This window comes from Podarcis bocagei, assembly GCF_964188305.1.
Source record: "Podarcis bocagei genome assembly, chromosome: 2".
Classification (NCBI taxonomy): domain Eukaryota; kingdom Metazoa; phylum Chordata; class Lepidosauria; order Squamata; family Lacertidae; genus Podarcis; species Podarcis bocagei.
In genome coordinates this window covers 1,658,084-1,675,968 of record NC_138126.1, presented here as the reverse complement: position 1 = coordinate 1,675,968, position 17,885 = coordinate 1,658,084, and the positions used below count along the sequence as shown (strand labels likewise).

General features: G+C 46.6%; 3 protein-coding genes across 7 annotated transcripts in view; all 3 read right to left on the bottom strand.

Annotated features, from left to right (window-relative positions):
* LOC308580832 (uncharacterized protein) overlaps window positions 1-17,885 on the bottom strand; it is a 265,061-nt gene that overhangs the window by 33,594 nt on the left and 213,582 nt on the right. The window lies entirely within an intron of this gene.
* LOC308580773 (uncharacterized protein) overlaps window positions 1-17,885 on the bottom strand; it is an 80,695-nt gene that overhangs the window by 26,155 nt on the left and 36,655 nt on the right. The window lies entirely within an intron of this gene.
* The window catches only part of LOC308580638 (uncharacterized protein), a 327,057-nt gene continuing 310,029 nt past the window's right edge, over window positions 858-17,885 (bottom strand). Inside the window, exons 3-4 of one of the 2 annotated variants that reach the window (XM_081182588.1) lie at window positions 17,378-17,729; window positions 858-988 (exon numbers count right to left, since the gene is read on the bottom strand). The gene's annotated coding sequence lies outside the window, so the exon portion shown is untranslated. Of the gene's footprint in view, window positions 989-16,867; window positions 17,730-17,885 lie in introns of those variants that run through there. The other variant, XM_081182589.1, reaches the window with a different exon arrangement.

Sequence of the window (17,885 nt, the reverse complement as noted above, 5' to 3'; positions counted from 1 at the left end):
ATTTTAATGGTTTTTCCCCTGAGTGAGTCCATTGATGTCTTCTTACTGCTCCACTAGAAGTGAAGCCCTTTCCAGGCTCCTTACATTCAAATGGTTTTTCCCCTGTGTGAGTCCGTTGATGGATTCTAAGTGTTCCATGATCAGGGAAGTGCTTACCGCAATCCATGCATTTAAATGGTTTCTCCCGTGTGAGTCCGTTGATGTTTTCTCAGTGTTTCACTGTGACTGAATCTCTTTCCACAATCCATACATTTATATGGTTTTTCCCCTGTGTGAATTCGAAGATGGTTTCTAAGTGTTCTACTAACAGTGAAGCTCTTCTCACACAGCATACATTTAAATGGTTTTTCCCCAGTGTGAGTTTTATGATGAATATTCAGTCCTCTCTTTGTACTGAAATTCTTTCCACACTCATTCCACAAACATTTAAATGGTTTCTCCCCTGTGTGAATCCGTTGATGGATTCTAAGGTGTCTACTTTGACTGAAGCTCTTTACACATTCCATGCATTTGAATGGTTTCTCGCCCGTGTGTGTCTGTTGATGTTTTCTAAATCATCCACTATCGGTGAAGCTCTTTCCACACTCCATGCATTTATATGGTTTTTCCCCTGTGTGAGTTCGTTGATGGTTTCTAATCTGTCCAATCTGACTGAAGCTCTTTCCACACTCCTTACATTTATATGGTTTCTCCCCCGTGTGAGTGTGTTTATGTATACGAAGGTTTGAACTCCAACCAAAGCTTTTTCCACACTCCATGCATTTAAATGGTTTCTCTCCTGTGTGAGTCCGTTGATGTTTTCCAAGTGTTCCACTGTCAGTGAAACTCTTCCCACACTCCATACTTTCAAATTGTTTCTCCTCTCTCTTTTCACAATCCATGAATTTATATGGTTTCTTTGTTATTCCCATTGGACATGGCCCTCCAGAATTTTGACTGCCTTCTCCATGGTCTTCTTTCAACAGGGAGGAGCGGGGGGAAAGGAAACCTAGGAAGAGAACAAAGGAATATTACACACATCAATTAGCACCTGCTCTTATTTTGACGTCTTGTACATTCTTTCCTGTCCTCCATATGTTCCAAATTTTTAGGAAAGACAGATGAAGTAATGTTAAATAATGGTAATGCATCATCAGCCTTTCCTAACCCTTAATTAAGCATTAATGAAGCAGCATTATCTTAGAATACGGTTGAACTGTGGGGTTTACGTTTTATAAAAAGTGGTTTCTCACAGGAAAGGGAGCTGCTCTATGTTCCATGAACCTGGCCAATATTCATCAGGGTCCAAAGATCATCATGAAGTTCTTCATCTGCTGCACTATAATCCTCCACCCCTTGGGCCACATTTCATCCCCTTCGACCTCTAGATCTTTATTAATCACCTGCACAGTCCCTTTGGCCTAAGGACTTCCATATTGACCATTTGGGAGACCCATATATAAGTCTAGTGACAAGGCTTGGTGCTTGTGGCCGGTTGAAGGAGTGCTCAGTTGGAGAATGTTCTTGGGGTTGGAACTCCATCTCTCAGCCTTGCATTCTTGAATGGAGAGAGCTCGAGATGCAGAAGGAAAGCAGCTGGAGCCTGACGGCTGGGAAGGCCAGATTGAGACACCCACCCCTATTATGATTTATAATAATTATATGCCGCCGGGTCTCGCACCCGCCTCCTGACACTGGCCTATCTTAGCGGAGATTCCCTGTCCAGGCCTCTCTCACTGTTCTTCCTCCTTTGCCGTGGGTGGCCAAGGGCTTCCGGATATTCTAGCTCTGCTCCAACTGGGGATTATTTATTAAATTGTTATACCTCTTTTCATTTGAAGATCACAAGATAAAAATATGTGTTACACTGAAAAAGGTGAGTATTAAAGGTGAATAACACTGATTGTGGGAAAGAAAAGAATGATGAAACCCATGGTGTGTCCTCCTGAATGTAATATAATAATAATAATAATAATAATAATAATAATAATAATAATAATAATAATAATAATAAAAAATCTTCAAATGAGTTTCATATTCCCTGGCTGTATTTCTCTGCCATGATTGTGACTTGGAATCTTAGCCACACTTTTTTCTAGAATATCAACTGGATCTCTTTGTAATGGGAGCCAGACATCCCTGAGGTTTCATCCAGACATTCCTTTAGTGTGGGCAGCAGCAGCGGAGGAAGGAAGGAATTAACTTTGGGGACAAACCATTTCCTTCAGAAGGTCTTCCCCAGGAGCCAGCAGGGTTGATAAACTGCTCAGTGGGGACACCTTGGCTTTATAGTGTTAGGGTCTGGATACCAATCACAATCCCTTGGAAATGTCTCAAGAACTCTTAAGATCCAGTTCCACCAACTCCCAAGTAACACTGAGCCCTAGAGGAACCTTCTGTGCTGAGGTGAGTCACCTCTGGCCCTCCAGATGTGGTTGGGCTCAAAGTACCACCTGCCCAAGCAAGGATGGCCCATGGCCAGGGAGGATGGGAGTCTTATCTGGGGGGACACACTTTCCCCTTCTTCCCCCTCCTCTGAAAACGCTTTCATTTCTCCTTCCTCCGTGATCTCCAACATCTTCCTGATACAGTCCCACCAACTGCACACATTCGCAAATCATCCTGCACCACTGACTTCCCAAGGCGGCTGCATTGTGTCTGGGACACTGGCAATGGGACAGCACCTTCCACTGGACGAGAGGCTAGAGGGTTAAATCAGGGCTGGCCAACTGGGACTCCGCTCCCTCCCCTCCTTGCCCCTCCCTGCATCTCCTGCCTGAGGGGGCTGCCTCAGTTTCCCTTATGGTGGAGCAGGCTGCGAGAACAGCCTTGTCTCTGCCCCCAAAAATACAGGAAACACAACAAAGAAGGCCCTGGAGTGTCACTGTGGAACACAACCACAACAACAACTGGTTGTAAGTCACTTTGGGCTGCCCTGAGCAAGAGAAAGCAACTAATAGATTAAATAAATAAATAATTGATTAACCCTTCCATGGACACCCCAGTCTCCACCCAAAGGGGACCCACCAAGCCAGAATCGTGGCACCCCAGATTTTCCTGCCAGGGGGTTCAAGTCCCATCCCTGGGGGTGGGGGCTCCCATTTTTATTGCCTCAAAGGCGCCCAAGTGGGGGCAGGGGAGTTGAACATCTCTTGATAATAATAATAATAATAATAATAATAATAATAATAATAATAATAATAATAATAATTTATTATTTGTACCCCGCCCATCTGGCTGGGTTTCCCCAGCCACTCTGGGCGGCTTCCATCAAAGATGAAAAATACACTAAAATTTCACATATTAAAAACTTCCCTGAACAGGGCTGCCTTCAGGTGTGTTCTGAATGTCAGGTAGTTGTTTATCGCTTTGACATCTGATGGGAGGGCATTCCACAGGGCGGGCGCCACTACCAAGAAGGCCCTCTGCCTGGTCCCCTGTAACTTGGCCTCTCGCAGTGAGGGAACCACCAGAAGGCCCTCGGTGCTGGACCTCAGTGTCCGGGTAGAACAATGGGTGTGGAGACGCTCCTTCAGATTTACTGGACCGAGGCCGTTTAGGGCTTTAAAGGTCAGCACCAACACTTTGAATTGTGCTCGGAAACGTCCTGGGAGCCAATGTAGGTCTTTCAAGACCGGTGTTATATGGTCTCGGCGGCCGCCCCCAGTCACCAGTCTAGCTGCCGCATTCTGGATTAGCTGTAGTTTCTGAGTCACCTTCAAAGGTAGCCCCACATAGAGCACATTGCAGTAGTCCAAGCGGGAGATAACCAGAGCATGCACCACTCTGGCAAGACAGTCTGCAGGCAGATAGGGTCTCAGCCTACGTACCAGATGGAGCTGGTAAACAGCTGCCCTGGACACAGAATTGACCTGTGCCTCCATGGACAGCTGTGAGTCCAAAATGACTCCCAGGCTGCGCACCTGGTCCTTCAGGGGCACAGTTACCCCATTCAGGACCAGGGAATCCTCCACACCTGCCCGCCTCCTGTCCCCCCAAAACAGTACTTCTGTCTTGTCAGGATTCAACCTCAATCTGTTAGCCGCTATCCATTCTCCAACCGCCTCCAGACACTCACACGGGACCTTCACCGCCTTCACTGGTTCTGATTTAAAAGAGAGGTAGAGCTGGGTATCATCCGCATACTGATGAACACCCAGCCCAAACCCCCTGATGATCTCTCCCAGCGGCTGCATGTAAATGTTGAAAAGCATGGGGGAGAGGACGGAACCCTGAGGCACCCCACAAGTGAGAGCCCAGGGGTCTGAACACTCATCCCCCACCACCACTTTCTGGACACGGCCCAGGAGGAAGGAGCGGAACCACTGTATGACAGTGCCCCCAGCTCCCAGCCCCTCAAGACGGTCCAGAAGGATGTTATGGTCGATGGTATCAAACGCCACTGAGAGATCCAGCAGAACTAGGAAACAGCTCTCACCTTTGTCCCTAGCCCGCCGGAGATCATCAACCAGTGTGACCAAGGCAGTTTCAGTCCCGTGATGAGGCCTGAATCCCGACTGGAAGGGATCCAAATGGTCCGCTTTTTCCAGGCGTGCCTGGAGTTGTTCAGCAACCACTCGCTCAATCACCTTGCCCAAGAATGGAAGATTTGAGACTGGGCGATAGTTGGCCATCGTGGCCGCATCTAAAGATGGTTTTTTAAGAAGTGGTTTAATAACCGCCTCTTTCAGCGGGTGTGGGAAGGCTCCCTCACAGAGGGAAGCATTCACCACCCCACGAAGCCCATTGCCCAGTCCTTCCCGGCTAGCTTTTATAAGCCAGGATGGGCAAGGATCCAGGAGACAGGTGGTTGGTTTCACTCGTCCAAGCAGCCTGTCCACATCCTCGGAGGTAACAGATTGGAATTGATCCCATGCAACTTGACTAGACAGGACTCTAGCACTCTCCCGCCCTGGCCCTGCTCCCACGGTGGAGTCTACCTCTTCCCAAATCTGAGCGATTTTATCTGCAAAAAAACTTTGCAAAATCATTGCAGATCATGTGGCCCGTACTGGGCCCAGATGTCGCAGGTGGTTCCGCTAAATTGTGAACCACCTGAAAAAGTCTCCTGCTGCTGTTTTCTGCAGATGCAATAGAGGCGGTCAAGACAGCTGAGCATCTTCTTGCGCTGCAAAGGAGATCTTGCAATGCAAACCCTGCCGGTGCTCCCTCTGCAGAAAGACCCCCCCCCACCGCCGCATTTCCCATAGTAAAAGGCAGGAAGGCTGATCTCTTGGGGGGAGGTGTGCAATGCAATCCCTGCAAATGGAGGGGCCCCGATCTTCAGCCGGATTGCATGCATCGGGGCCCCCCTCCCTGCCTCTCTAGGAAGCGGAGCTCACTGACCGGGGGGGGGAGGAATGAGTGGCCCCTCCCTCCCCGAAGACACCAATTCTCCTCCTCCCAAACCAGCTCCGTTTTCCTGATTCTCTCCTGAGAAAGTCCCGGGTTCGATCCCCGGAGGCGGCAGGGAAGGAGACCCCCCCCCCACTGGGAAAAAGTCCGCCGGGGCAGGAAGGGGGCATTCCCCCCTTTTAATCCCTTGCCGGGAGAGGCAGGGGGGGAGGCAGGGGGTCCCCGTTACAACAGCCCCGCAAAGTAGACCGGAGTTGCTGCGCCCTTTGGGGACTCGGAGCAGTAACTTAGGACCACCCTAAATGCTGCTCTCCCTCGCCATTATATATATATATATATAGATCCGCTGATTTTGTATGAGCTGCTCGCAGGACAGCTTTGGTTCAAAGGCAAGATGGAAATGCCAAGGTTTTCCCCCTTCGTAGCAAAGCGCTCTTCCGCCGCCCCTCCTCTCCAGATCCAGGGCTCCCCCTTCCTCTCCCCCTTTGAAGACAGAGCCAGAGCATCGCCCCCTCTCCTGGGAGTCTCTTCCCCTGCCAAAAAGCTCTTGCTGGCAAAGGTTTCGTCAGAATCGCCTCTCTTGCAGCTTGAGGCCATGGGTTCGAGTCCTACCCTACAGCCTAGAATAATCTTTCTTTGTTGCTGCATCACCCTGCGGACTCAGGTTAAGCTAGTGGTCCACCGAGACCCCTGGATCCTTCTCACATGTACTGCTAGTCAGCCAGGTGTCCCCCATCCTCTATTTGTGCAGGTGGGTCTTCCTGCCTAAGTGCAGGACCTGACATTTGTCCCTGTTGAAGTTCATTCTGTTACTCATTCTGTCATGCAAGGACGTGACCCAGCGGAGCTGCTATTCCTGTTACAGGAAATCTCAGGGGAGCATCAATAGCGCAAGTTGCACTCCTCCCGAGTGGTGGATCTATGGCTGGGCAGGATCTGTCCCGCCTCAGACTGCAGGGGAGGCAGCTGGCAGGATGGACTGCTCCCCAGTGCACTCCTTCTCCCAAGGGAGGAGGGTCCTGGCTGGACATCTCCTCCCCCCTGACTTGGTCTGCTTCCCCAAGTGGTGGAATCCATGTGTCCCAGAAAAGAGGGTCTTCCTTGCAGGCTGAAGTGGTGCAGTCCAGATACAGGCTAAACCCCTGGGAGATGTGGAGGAGGCAGAGACCTTGGGCCTCTCCCTCTGGCACTGCCCACTCTCTGCTCTGCCACCTTCCCCCTTCATGCAAGATTCGCAGCTAGGAGGCCAGTCCTTCCTGTCTGGCCGGATTGGAAGGTGAGTGAAGGGAAGCCTTTGTTGGGAAACGCTCTGGCCTACCTGCAGCCCCCCTTCCGGATCTCCCTCTGAGCGAGCGTCCTCCGGTGAGCATAGCTCTGGAAAAGGCATCCCCTTCTCCAGCGACATAAACCATCTTGATTTGTGCACACTAGCCTTCTGGCTTAACACAGCAGAAGAAAGAAGCATCGTAGTTCTAAACTACTATTTATTTACATAACATTTACATACATATGCATAATGGCATCCATTCTCATCAGCTCCAACAACAAAACAGAACGACATAAAAGTGAAAGTAGTTTCACAGTCTCACACCGGAAGGGAGATATAAGACAGTCTTCCTTTCTCACACTCCACTCAGACAGCCGTGTGAAATATATAACAAACATAAAATCAGCACTGGGGAGCATGAAATCCTAACAGCCTTTGTTCTTTCTCTATACATGCACTACATTGTTTTATGATGTGGCAATCCTTCACTCAAGAAAGAAAAATAATTCCTAATGGAATATAAATATTAATGGATGTTAATTAGTAATGGAAAGCTGGAAGTCAGCCCTAGCTGTGGTTTAGTCGTTTAGTCGTGTCCGCCTCTTCGTGACCCCCTGGACCAGAGCACGCCAGGCACTCCCGTCTTCCACTGCCTCCCGCAGTTTAGTCAAACTCATGCTGGTAGCTTCGAGAACATTGTCCAATTATGATGCTGGAATTTAATTCAAAAGCATCAATTCTTCAGCAATCAGCCTTCTTTACAGTCCACCTCTCACTTCCATACATCACTACTGGGAAAGGGCAAAATGCCAATGAAAGATGGGAGAGTCGATTGCACAGCAAGAATCAAGTTCTCGGAGTGGGATTGGGGTGGGGAATACAGTGGTGCCTCGCAAGACGAAATTAATTCGTTCCACGAGTTTTTTCTTCTTGCGAGTTTTTCGTCTTGCGAAGCACGGTTTCCCATAGGAATGCATTGAAAATCAATTAATGCGTTCCTATGGAAACCGCCTTCAGACCAGGTCCGGGGACAGTCTGTCCCCGGACCTCTTCTGAAGGCAGGCCGGGGGGGGGGGACGGCAAGCTCCGGGGACAGAGGTGACGGGGCAGCGCTCCTTCGCCTCTTTCCTCAAACCTCTTCTGTAGGCAGGCGGGGGGAGAACGGCTTTTCTTCCCACCGCCAGCCTTCAGAAGGCTGTTCTGAAGGCTGGTGGTAGGAAGAAAAGCCCTTCTCCCCCCACCAGACTTCAAAAGAGCTGCGGGAAGTCCGGCGGGGGTCCAAGGGATTCCCTCACTGCCGCCTGCGTTTAAAAGGACTCTGGGGAAAGCAGCGAAGCGCGCTGCTTTCCCCGAGCGCTTCTAAAGGTGGGCGGCGGTGAGGGAATCCCTTGGACCCCCGCCGGACTTCCCGAAGCTCTTTTGAAGTCCGGCGGGGGTCCAAGGGATTCCCTCCCAGCCGCCCGCGTTTAAAAGCACTCCGGGGAAAGCAACAAAGCACGCCGCGCTTTGCTGCTTTCCCCGGAGTGCTTTTAAAGGCGGGGGGTGGGAGGGAATCCCAAGGACCCCCGCCGGACTTCCCAATGCTTGGGGAAAGCAGCGCGCTTCGCTGCTTTCCCCAGAGTGCTTTTAAACGCCGGTGGCGGTGACCATGCCCCACCCCGTCCCCGCCGCCCGGCATCGGGGCATGGTCCCGATGGCGGGCGGCGGGGGGAGGCGTTCCCGCCCCGCCGCCCGGCATCGGGGCATGGTCCTGATGGCGGGCGGCGGGGGGAGGCGTTCCCGCCCACCGCCCGGCATCAGGGCATCGTTCCAAAGCCCGGCGGCGGCGGGAGGTGTCCCCGCCCCGCCGCCAGGCTTCGGAGGGGGTCCGAGGACAGCGGGGAAGACGCGCTGCGCTTCCCCGCTGTCCCGGAGATTTCCCTATGGGCTGTCGTCTTGCGAAGCAAGCCCATAGGGAAATTCGTTTTGCGAAGCGCCTCCAAAACGGAAAACCCTTTCATCTAGCGGGTTTTCCGTCTTGCGAGGCGTTCGTCTTGCGAGGTACCACTGTACAGGAAATATTGGATTACAACAGGAAGGGAAACACCAACCTTAAAATATATTCCACACAGAAAGTTACAAGATATAAACCCCTCTGGCAAATTGAAAGAGATGGAATAGCTAAATACGAACCAAGTCGCTACATCAGTGGCTGCCAAGATAAAGTGGCTGCCAAGATTAATAAAAAATACATTGGGTATACAATATTCAATAATATACATATTCAATAATAACATATTCAGCTCAACCATATGTACAATTCTATATACAGTGGTGCCTCGCAAGACGAAAAGTCTCTTCCGCGAGTCTCTTTGTCTTGCGGTTTTTTCGTCTTGCGAAGCAAGCCCATTGACGGCTTAGCGGATTAGCGCTATTAGTGGCTTAGCAGCTTTTAGTGGCTTAGCGGATAAGCTGCTTAGAAAAAGGGGGGGAGGAAAAAACCCCTGCAGGAACTCACAATACATTTTTCGTTTGCGAAGCAAGCCCATAGGAAATTCGTCTAGCGAGTTTTATAATAATAATAAATAATAATAAATTTTATTTATATCCCGCCCTCCCCAGCCGAAGCCGGGCTCAGGGCGGCTAACAACACTAAAACAGTGCAACATTATAAAAGCATTATAAAAATTAATTAAAATACAAATTGATGGCAACCATAAACTAAAGTTTTGTAAAGATTGCCAAAGGAGGGAGTCAGGCTGCGCCCTGACCAAAGGCCTGGTGGAACAGCTCTGTCTTACAGGCCCTGCGAAAAGATGTCAAGTCCTGTAGGGCCCTTGTCTCTTGCGACAGAGCGTTCCACCAGGTTGGAGCCGCAGCCGAAAAAGCTCTGGCTCTAGTTGAGGCCAGCCTAACCTCTCTGTGGCCTGGGACCTTCAAGATGTTTTTATTTGAAGACCGTAAGTTCCTCTGTGGGGCATACCAGGAGAGGCGGTCCCGTAGGTACGAGGGTCCTAGGCCGTATAGGGCTTTGAAGGTTAAAACCAGCACCTTAAACCTGATCCTGTACTCCACCGGGAGCCAGTGCAGCTGGTATAGCACCGGATGAATGTGATCTCGCAGCGAAGACCTCGTAAGGAGTCTCGCTGCAGCATTCTGCACCCGCTGGAGTTTCTGGGTCAGTCTCAAGGGCAGGGTTTTCCGTCTTGCGAGGCATTCGTCTTGCGGGGCACCACTGTACCTTAACGCTCCTCCCTCCACAAGGTTTATTTAACTTTAAACATTTTAATTGCCTCAAATTGTTCAAACCTACCCAAATAATTCAGTATCTTCTCACACCAATCCTCCTCTTTCTCACTGAGCTTAAGCCCTTTCAGTCTATGTATAAGATGAATGAATGAATGAATAGACTTTATTTGTGTAGCCGACAGGCCATAGCATCAAAATGTACAAGATGCTTTTCGTCTTTTTGTGTCTTTGTTGTTCCATCAATGGGAGTTATGATGCTGTTCCTATAATGCTAATCCCACCAACCCTGCTCCCAAACTACCACCACAACTCCTAACACCAACATTTCCAACTCTCTCCACCAAGGCCCCAAAATCAGCTGGCTCTCAGCCCATCATCACTCACCCCAGCACTCCAGATTCTCCCCCTCCCTATCTAACATTATATTACATCTGCTATTATACTTGTGAGACATGACCTTCATTTCTTTAAAGACCTGTCTATACAACTTTATATACAAATACCAGAACTTCACATGCACTCCATGCATTTAAGACTGATTTCCCATTATCTGAGTTCATTGATGGGAAGGAAAGTGAACTCTGAGAGAAATACGTCAAACACTCCATACATCTAAATGTTTTCTTCTCCCCTTTGAGAATCTGTAGAGGTTTCTTAAGCATCCCATTCTAACTGATGCACCGCTCTGGGACTTCCAGGTTGTCGCATCGGAGTTCAGTCGCCTGCCATGCACCCTCCGCAGCAGATCAGGTGCTGTGGTAAACTGGTCCCCAACCATTTGCCCCTCCCTCACCTGTCTTTGCTCTCCGGCCAGACCAGGTTTCTGGAGCAAGGCTGGCAGACCTTTTTACCTTTTCAGAAACAGGACGAAACAGAACTGGTAAGGCTGCCACCACTCCCTTGTCCCAGGGTTACCTTAAGCCACAGCTCAAGGGAGACGGCTGTGTTTCTTCGTTACCGGTTAACCCCAAACTACAAGTTGCTTCCACAAGCTTGCAGGTAGAAATTCTTTAGTAAGGCACAACCAAGAAGCATTGGATTTAGTAAGGCACAACCAAAAGCATTGGATTTAGCTATTTTCCCGGATAGGCACACACAATACAAGTGAAAGTTTCTTGCTTAAAATTTATTTTAAAACATAAAGAACATGCTAAAAAGCAGGCACATCTTTTGGTAGATTACAAGTAAAGAGAAAATAAAAACGTTGCAAAATATAGCTAGCTAATACTCACTTCTACACTCTAAGGCAAAGATAGGAGAGTTCAGAGTCCTTCAGAAATCCGCATTCAGAGGTCTTAGGAAATCTTCAGCACAAAAGAACAGCTGCTTAGGTGGAACATCAGCAGCCGGGCGATTTTGTGGATTGCAGAGCGCGCCTTCCCAGCCATTCTCAAGATCTTTTATCCCTAATTTGCACGTGGAATCAGATCCCCCAGGACAATCACCACTCTTGGTTACATTTGAATTCTCCAATGACCAGCTTGTGGGTTAATAATTTTAACTTCTGACAGCTGGGCCAATTAAGACTCCAGAGCCTAGATCAAAGTTGTTTCCTCCCTTTCTTGGAGCTTATGCAAATGCACCTCCTTTGGGCAATTAACAGGGAGATAACATCACCGGCTGGATATACATAACTTCCCTCACACGTGCCAACTCTTCACATTATCCAGAGAATTCCTCTCCCATAGTAAACCTTTCACGCCCTTGGAGCCAACGGGTCTACGGGTTAAAGCAACAGGACCTAGTTCCCATAATTCTTGCTGGTTTCCCACAAGGCCTCACTCTCCGCTTGACCAAAGTACTAACTTTACTACAGGTGCCATGGGGGTGGGATGTGGGAAAATGATTGCTTGTACATAAGAGCATAAGCAGAGTTCTTATTATTGCAGAGTGATTTTACAGCACGAGATATTGCTAAGAGCTTGATGAGCACGTGAACACCTCATGCTAGACTAAATGATTGGCTCACGTAGAATAGTACCCTCTTTGTCTGCGGGCAAGAGCAAGGTTGCATTCCTTTGAATTGTTACTTTTGGGTACAAGGCACAACAAGCGCTGTGCTGGAGGAGAGAGGATGAATTATTTTCACTGCGCACAATAAACATTGCACGGCTAAAGCCAAAGCTTTTTCTTCAAGTCATCTTGGTGTGAGACTGATTTTCTTACTGATGTCGAGCTGGTTCTCGACATTTGGTGCCCCGTGTGACTACCTTCGGACTCCACGTTGTTTCTCATCGTTCAGCGCTCACCACGCGTCTTTCATCCACTATGGATCCCGGTGAGTGCTCCCTTGGTACCCCGTGTATGTGATTCTGGACTACGTTAAGGACTTATCAGCACTTATCTCGCCCGGCAAGGGCTGCAGACGCGTCGTTCATCCACCTAGTGGATCCCTGGTGAGTGCTCCCAACCCCCCCCTTTCTTTTGCCATTATGGGGCAGTCTCTCTCTCCACCACAGAAAACGTTTTTTGAAGACCTTAAATTTCTTTTGGCCAGCAACAGCTTCATTGTCTCAGATGCTGATCTGAAGTCCCTTATAGAAGCCTTGGATACCCACTGTCCCTGGTTTCCTCAGAATGGGAATTATCATTTAAAAGACTGGGAAAAAATAGGACAATTTTTCCAAAACCATCCTCAGATTGATGTCAAAGTTTTGCATGCCTGCTGTAAGGTTTATAAGGCTATCTCAAGCCTAACTCCTACAAATCTCCTCCTGGCCGCTGCTTCAGCTCCTTTGCCCCCCCTCCCAGTCCTCATGCTCCCTTCAGGAGCACCGTCTTATCAGCCTCCTAAACAGGCAGACATTTTTTCTCCTTCGGCTCCTGTCGTCCCTCCTCTGCATTCTTCGCATTCAGCACCCCCCATTTCCACTCCTCTCCAAGAAGAGACTCTTTGTACTGCCGCTCCGTTGCTTGCCTTTGATTCAGACACTCCAACTCTCTCAGCCCCCGTCATGCTGACCCAAACCGATGTTCTCGATGGGCTGACGGGAGGAAGCAATTTTCTTACCATTGCCCAACAGTTGGCCCTTGATCCTATGTACTTGGAGGCCACCACAGCCTCAGCCCAAGAGGCTCTGGCCTCTGTCCCTGATGACAGGAATGAGCGCAATGGCCAATTGGGCAGCGTCAGACAGGGCCCTGCAAAGCCCTATGGACAATTTGTTGATCGCTTGTACAATACCTTCAAGCGACAAGTTCAGGACCTGGCAGCACAAGAACTGACTGTACGCCAGCTTGCGTTTGCTGATGCAAATGAGGACCATAAGCAAGCGCTGCACCTTCTAATGGCAACATCAAATATAGCCATTGCTGATATGCTTAAAGCCTGCCAGTCAGTGGGCACTGCTAGCCACGGCCTGCTAGCCACGGCCTGGTCCTCCGCCGTGTCCCAAAATCCTGCAAAGGATAAAACCTGTTGGATTGACAGTGGCTAAAGAAAAAAATCCAGCAGACTTTACCTATTACGTACCTGGGACACAAGCTGACAGCATCAGCAGCCATTCCAGTTACGCCTCAACTACAGTTTCCTGGTTATCTTAGATTGGTGGATTTACAACAAATTCTTGGACAGCTGAATCGGATAAAGAGTTATTTGGACCTGCCCACCTCCACTTTGTCTCCACTATTTTCTGCTCTTAAAGAACACAAGAATCCAGCGGACAAGATCACAATCACCTCTGCAATGGAAGAGGCTCTTCCACAGCTGTTCCAGTGTTTCCTGGCATGCTGAAAGGCCATCTTCATCCCTACTGCATTGGCCCCCCTTCCCCCTGGGAAGCCACTTCAACCACCAAACATCATTACAGTTTTGCTGCCTCTTGTTTGGGAAGTGAGCCTGGCTTTGAAGGATGCCCTCGCTGGACTGGCATCGCTTGGGTTTTGCCTCCTAATAGCAACCATCCCATCTGTGTCATCACGCTTCATTGGGCTTGGACTTTTGACTCAGCAGTACAAGGAGCAATACATCAGACTTATTTACAGCAAATGGGCTCCTGTATCTGCAGAAATGGTTGTGTGACTTCTTCTGGATTGTGGTTTTTACATGCCAATAATCGAACCACGAAATATCACGCAGGTTGCTCGGAAACAGCCATTGGACTAATTTACCATTCTCATCCTTATTGGCATCACTTGGATTTTACCCCCCAGATATTTTTGTTTCTCCTCCCTCAGGAGTCCTGCCCTATGATGTGTTCCCTTGAGCATGTACAGAGGGCTGTCTTGGAACTATTGTGGACTCTTGGCAAGGGAGGGGTGAGGGGATTTTAGTGTGTTCCAGTTGTTTCATTTTTGTGCTTTGGCATGGTTCCCGGACAGAAAGCAAGTTGCAATATGTTTTTTTTAGCAAGGCCTCCAAAGACAATGGGCTCTGTTCTCGACCTTGTTGCAAACTTTTTAGTTACAGCAAGCGGAATGTGCTTGGCTAGTGCCTTTAGCTGCTGAGAAAAATGATTTTAAAAAGCTTCTCAAAGGTTTGAACCTCTTTTTTGGTGATGGTATTCTAGCATTCCAGTAAATGCTTCATTTAAGATTAGCAATAATATGAAGGACAATCGTATAAGTTTATCACCTGTGTTTTGTTGCTTGCAGAAATAGTGTCTTATTGTTTTCATTTTAATCATAATAGCAATAACATTTTAGGTCATTATCCATATTGTAATTGGACCTATGAGTATTTTGATGGATTTTTTTATTATTATTTTTTTTCATTACCACTATGAGTGATAGGCCAAAAGTCTCAGTTAATAATGTCACAACCTACATGACTTATGAACAACAGGCTGCGTGTAGAGATTTTTATGTTTGGTACAGCCATCTCTAGATCCCTTTTTTCTCTCTTTAGGTGTAGGGATGAATTACCGTGATTTGCATAGATTGGCAAATTCGACCGAAGTCTTGTTTAATTCTACTATCTTGGCTTTAAAAATGATTAACACAGAAATGTCAGAAATAAGAGAAGTTGTTTTATAAACTTTTTATGCTTTAAATGTAATCTTTGCCTCTAAAGGTGGAATTTGTGCCTTAATTCATTCTCATTGTTGTATGTATATAACTGATCAATCAACCAATATTTCTGCTATTATTGATTATATGGAACAAATGATAGCCCATAATCCTTTGAATCCACCTGAAGGTTTTGATCCATGGGATTGGTTATTTTCTTGGTTGCCTAATGGATTATGGTTAAGAAAAATGTTATTGATTGTAATTGCATGTATTGTTGGTTTTATTATGATGTGCTGATTGTATTCAATGCTTGCTTTTTTTTTGATTTCCCAATGTACTGCATGGTGGTTTCGACCACGACCCACCACAAGGGTTACAAGGGGAATTTATGTTGCAAAATATAAATGCTTAGGTAATGGGAATGCAATTTTGAATAAGCGTCCCTCTTATAAACAAGAAAAGAGGGCATGTGGGAAAATGATTGCTTGTACATAAGAGCATAAGCAGAGTTCTTATTATTGCAGAGTGATTTTACAGCACGAGATATTGCTAAGAGCTTGATGAGCACGTGAACACCTCATGCTAGACTAAATGATTGGCTCACGTAGAATAGTACCCTCTTTGTCTGCGGGCAAGAGCAAGGTTGCATTCCTTTGAATTGTTACTTTTGGGTACAAGGCACAACAAGCGCTGTGCTGGAGGAGAGAGGATGAATTATTTTCACTGCGCACAATAAACATTGCACGGCTAAAGCCAAAGCTTTTTCTTCAAGTCATCTTGGTGTGAGACTGATTTTCTTACTGATGTCGAGCTGGTTCTCGACAGTGGGAGAGAGAGTGTGGGTATAGCCCCCCCATAAGGCTCTGGGGTTACTGGAACATCAGAGCACCCTGCCTAAAGTGGAAAGCTATAAAAATGTTGGGTGTTAACAAGAACTTGACTATGGGCCAGACGAGGAAGACACCCTCAACCAAAGTAGAGAAGGAGAAACAAGAGGAGAAAGAAAGAAAAAAATGACTTGATGGAGATTCTTGCTTTCAGAGTGAAATCAGCTTATGCAAAAGCAAATAAACTACCAGGAGTTTGATTGATTTTATGAAACTCAAGATCAAGAACTCCAAACACACTACCAGAAAAACTGATTACAATGCTCAAAATTGCTGAAGAAAAGAACCAGCTATAAGTTTCTGGCTGATGTGCTCAAGAAGAATTCAATTCCCTTTAGTTGAGAATTCCTGGAAGGGAACTTTTTTATGTACATAGGGAAGAAACAAAGATGGCAAGGGCCAATAAAACAGAGGCATTCTAGAGGAAATATATTTTAAAAAAGAGCTGGGAGACGAGCTGGAGGAGGGAGATAGCTGATAAGGGGAAAGGGGACTTAAAACTGTTTAAAGGATTCAATGATGGATTTAAAATTGTTTTCATTGAATGTGAATGGTTTGAACAACAAAACCAAATGAAATAAAATTACACATATTTTCACAAGGAAACAACAACAAAAATGATTATTGGTAAATAAAGGAATAGGACAGGAATTCAGATAAAACAAAGAAAAGAGGGGTGGTACTATATATGAATTCCAAACTGGACTCTAAACAGATCTTTAGAGGTGAATTATTGCAGTGAAAGTGATGGTGAAGGAGAAAAAAATATTATTGGTAGGAGCTGACGCACCTAATGAGGAAAAAGAAAGATTTCTTCCAACTATTGGATGAAAGTATGTCTGAGGTTTATGTTGGAAATATAATTATTATGGGCAATTTTAATGGAGTAGTATCACTGGACTAAGACAGAACACTGTAGAAAGGTATCTCAAAAGAAGGCAAAATACCAAATACCGTATTTTTTGCACCATAACACTCACTTTTTTCCTCCTAGAAAATAAGGGGAAATGTCTGTGCGTGTTATGGAGGGAATGCCTACAGGTGGCATGCCTACGGATTTTCCTCCTCTAAAAACTACGTGCGTGTTATGGTCGGGTGCGTGTTATAGAGCGAAAAATACGGTACTTTTTTGTAATTAATTATGTAATTAGGAAGAATTTATAGAGAGTTTGGAAAATGTATAAGGATTTGTTGGAAAGAAAACATCTTTGTGGCTTTCAGCCAACCAGATGAATTATAACTAGAGAGAAAATTACTTAGGGTGATGCTCCTGAAGAAACCATTTCTTTTAGGGATAACTGGGTTAAATGTTCCATGAAGACAGATGAACGACAGTAGCAAGAGTACTTTATGCAGAAAAATGGCAAAATCAAGAGACAGCTACACTGTTCCAAAAGTGATGGAATATGTCAAATTGGCAAATGTAACTATGAAAATAAGAAATCAAGGCAGACTTTAAAGAGGAGTGGAAACCTTTTGTTGAATATTTAAAGAATTTTTGTAAACATGTACAAACACAGGTAGGAGCTGAATGAAAAACAACAGTTGAATACTTGCTGGAGAAGAGTGTGGAAAAGGTAAGGTGTAAATATCTGAAAGATGCAGCAATTTAAAAATTCTATGGGGAAACCATGGAGAGGAAGTATGAAATAAATGTATATCTGGAAAGTATGTAGCAATTTGTAAATAAATTGCATATAAAATAATATACATATAAAGTAATAGAAGAACTTCCCACACTCCTTCCATTCAAATCATTTCTGCTTTTTCTATTTGTTGGTATATCTGTTGGGTTTCAACTCTTAAAGCTTCTCCTCCTTGTGAGTCCATTGATGTTTTGTAAGAACATCAGGATTGAAGAGCTATCTACACTCCATATAAGTAAGTGGTTTTCGCTCTGTGAGTTCAATGGTGTTTGCTAAGGTGCCCACTTCTATTGAAGCTCTTTCCACACTCCATGCATTTAAATGGTTTCTCTCCTGTGTGACTCCGTTGATGAACACTAAGTGTTCCACTATCAGTGAAGCTCTTTCCACATTCCATGCACTTAAATGGTTTCTCACCTGTGAGTGCAGGAAACACCATCAGAGCACTCCTGACATATGGTTGTCAAGCCTCTGCTTAAAGACCTCCAAAGAAGGAGACTCCAGGGGGGCCACTAGGTGGCACATCAGAAGATGGCTGACAATAACATCACTCTGACACACACGAGGTCATTT